Below are 3,847 nucleotides of genomic sequence, written 5' to 3'. Positions count from 1 at the left end.
ACTGCCCAGTCAAATTCACAATTCCCACCCACCTTCAAAAGGATTATACAAAGCATGAACTCCAGGGTATAGGAATCTTGGGGATCATCTTAGAATTCTGCCTGCCACACAAATATAGCAGATAGAAGCCCAAAGTGACTCTGGTAAAATACATGGCAAAAGATGCACAAACTCATTAGCATCCTAGGAAATGGGAGTCATAACAGTAGGACCATAAGTTGGAACAGTTTTAAACAAGGAAGAAATATGTTCAGAAAAGTTTGAATATATTTTGTTCATTTGAAAGTCATCCTCTATGGTATGTCATAAAAAAAATTGTTAATAATGCAGACTTTTCTTTTTTTTTCCACAGAATTTTTAACTTTATTATCAGCTACTGGGCTATGAGATACAAACCAATCAAAAACACTGAAGTTGCTTGAAACAGGTATATACATTACACTACACATAAGCCAGAGTCCTACCTTCTGATCCCAAAACCATCCCTCTGGGGAAGGATATCCTTACCTATGGGAAAAGGAGCACGTTAAGTTACAACAGTAATAGTCTTATCCATCTAAGAAAGTAGTGAACAACCACAGCCACATTTTTTATGGGCACCAAAAAAATTATCTGAAATCAGCCTTTAATGGTTCTCTTAATCAAAGTTTTCAAATGAAAACAAGAACCCCTCTTCTCCTGTAGGCATTCCAGCTCACTACCCAAGAGACTTGAGTACTTCTGTTAAGGCAACTGGAAGCCCACCTTAGCCTTGAATGGTGACTTCTGCCCAACATGTGACCTGTTCTTCGTTTGCCACTAAATGGAATCCAACAGAACATGCTATGGGGAAAAACAGGAATTTATGCAGTGCTGCCCTCTGGTAAAAGGGGAACACAGCACTCACAGCAAAAGGCCACGGAGGGCTCCCTGAGAATCCAGCAGAACTAAGAGAAGCCTTCAACTTTCCAAATAAACTTTGCAACTGGATCCAGGTAGAGCAGTGTCCTGCAGCAAGGAGTAGTGTGTATGCCAATGAGAGGACCCAGATTCCAAGAACTGTTACAGAGGCTTCCAGAGTCAGTCTCTCTTCCCATTCATATCACACCTTTGCCTTGATTCTTGCTCACCACAAATCCCTCTGTACAGAGGGGTTTGTTTCTAAGTCTAGAACTTCAGCACAGGACTGAGAGACTTCATGAAGTATTGTCCTTCATATCCAGCCATCTTTGGCAGCTCTCCTTATAATGCTTTCACCTTTTCCCTGCGGAGGGACAGAAGGACAGGTGATGGGAGAACCTGGGATCACACTCAAAGGAGACGAACAAGCAAGGCTGCCTAGGCTGTTCTGGCCTCATTTTCTCTAACTGTTAGTCTCTTAAGAGCAACAGAGAACTGGAAAGCAGCAGAATTTAGAGCAGGAAGAGAGCCCAGAGGAAAAGTGTGCTCAGTGATGGTTAAGAGATGAAACAAATTTTCATGGAGATTCTTTGTTACAAGGAGAAACAGTGCAGTCTCAAATCCCACAGCCTGGAAGTTGCCTGATTTATGAGATCTATGTTTTCTTTTTAACTCTTCAGATCTCCGGGAAAGATCATCAAAGTCAATGTCCTCAGATGCTGAGGTGTTGGCACCAACAGATGCAGTTGGTAGTGTGTCTGGCACAGATGGCAACTCTGGTAGTACAAAGTTGTCATAGGTGTCCACAGGTTTGGAAGGGGGCTTTGCAGGGGCTTCCTTCCGGCTTGGGCCCAGGACCAACAATCTGTGCAGAAGAGACATTCTTATCAGCATTAATGTCATCAACAGATTCATACGATGGGGGAGTTGCTAGTATCTGAGGTGGATGAATATTGGGAAAAGCCTGGTAAGTCCCCATTGGTAATCCATTGAAATCCGATGGTCCCTTTGGAAGTGGGTAGGAAAAAGGAGTACTTGGAGAGGGCATGGGCATAGGCATAGGCATAGGCACTGGCACTGTTCCGTCAGGTCCACCAACTGGTGCTGCAAAACCACCCCCTCCTCCTCCTCCTCTTCCAGGACCCCCTTTCTTCACATCATCTGTGAATCCAACATCAATAAGATCGGTCTCTACCCCAGGAGGAGCTTCTGCCATGACCACAGAGTCAGGCTCATAGGGCACATTGTAGTTCTTGGCAATTTCAATCAGATATCTCTCCACCAGGATTTTGGGTGGGGCTTCCACACTCAGTTTGTGCATTACCCTGTCATTCACAGTTCCAATTTGGTTGGTCCTACATAACTTGCCATATTCCTTGCTATACTTGGCACAGAGCTGATCAACAACTATTTTCAATTCAGCCACTTCTGATTGGAGTTGAGGAGCAGCCCATATCAGTGTAGACACAGATTCAGCCAGACCAGAATCTAGTTCCTTCATAGACTGGATGAGGCCAAACCGAGCAAGCAGCAGGTCACAATAGAGCTCCAGGATCTCCATGGCCTCCACAAGGTGGTCTTCTTGGATGATGTGCTCCACACGGATCCGAGCTCGTTCATCTTTCCCAGCAGCCAGATAGTCAGCAATCTCTTTCCTTGCTTTCTGGGCCAGTTCCGTTTTTTTTTTTTTCTCCAATAGTTTAAGACGGTTTATGACTAATCTCAAATTGACTCGTAAACGCTCAGCTTTAAATCCAGAGCCCAGCATGCTGTTTTGTTCCTCCTGGCTGAATCCAGGTGCGAAAACGGCTGAGATGGACTTGGCACTCCTAATGCAGACTTTTCAAAACGTCAAATACTTTTTTCATAAACAGAAACATAAGTATTAGCATTTAGTTACTTAAACATAATTCAGTATTTTCAAATATCAGAATACTAAAAACCAATTATGTCTCCTGGACTCAGGGAAATAAACTAACATCAATCTTTATAAATTATTCTCTTATGAAAATGGCTACTTAAATATTAAGAAAGCTTACTCATTTTCTAAATATACAGGCTTTTTTCATATCCATGAAAACTTTGGCCTATTTCCTTGCTTACATTCTTCTACAGTAGAAAATGGAGACTTCTTTTTTCTTTTTCTGCTCTTCCACATTTCATTAAATCTGTGCTCTCCATTCTCTTTTCTTTGGTTTTTAATGAAGTCAGTCCTTCCCTTTCCAGTTAATTTTTAAAATAGAATTTCACTGATGCTGAAACACCCACTCCCTGCTGTTACCTATAGGCAAAATCCTTGCCACCTATGGGAAATTAATGAATTTAATATTTCAAACAAATAAACATAAACAGTTTAACTTTTTACATATTCTGACTTTGAATTACCAATTCATTAGCTTTTATACGTCTTTGGTTAGGCTGAGTTGAGCTTAAATCCATTGAGCTGAGTTGAACTTAAACCTGTTGCCCAGCAGAGTAGAAATATGGTTCTGTAAGGTAAGATTGAGAGCTGCCAAAGATTGTTCCTTTATTTCCTTTTCCTCAAATTATATCTTGCTTATCATGGGGTCTAAACTATCAACACATGAAAAACCATTTTCACTGTATTCTTATCCACTGTTGCCTCAATTATTTTAAAGTAAATCCTACATGGCAGATCATTTCATATCATAGAGATATATCATCAGCCTGTATCTCTAAATTATGAGATTCCTATTAGAAAGCATAAAAATATAACCACACCTAAGTAACAATAATTCCTTTTAGAAAACATAAAAGATATAATCATAATAAATTATGATATTTCATATCATATTCATACTTTATCATATCGCAAAATCTAATAATAATAATAGAAAATTAATAATAGTTACTTAATATCATCAGACAGCCAGAAAGGTTATTTGTTTACATAACCTTGATTTTGCATCTTATAAATCCTATAAATAGGTAATTCATTTAAATAAAC

The 3,847-nt window shown here is 39.9% G+C and overlaps 1 pseudogene; it reads right to left on the bottom strand.

Annotated features, from left to right (window-relative positions):
• Positions 1 to 508: 508 nt before the first annotated feature.
• Positions 509 to 2,702, bottom strand: LOC144218412 (IST1 homolog pseudogene; annotated as a pseudogene).
• Between the last annotated feature and the right edge of the window lie 1,145 nt (positions 2,703 to 3,847).

Source organism: Crocuta crocuta, unplaced genomic scaffold (genome assembly GCF_008692635.1).
Source record: "Crocuta crocuta isolate KB4526 unplaced genomic scaffold, BGI_CrCroc_1.0 scaffold199, whole genome shotgun sequence".
Classification (NCBI taxonomy): Eukaryota; Metazoa; Chordata; class Mammalia; order Carnivora; family Hyaenidae; genus Crocuta; species Crocuta crocuta.
This window is presented reverse-complemented; position numbering and strand designations above follow the sequence as displayed.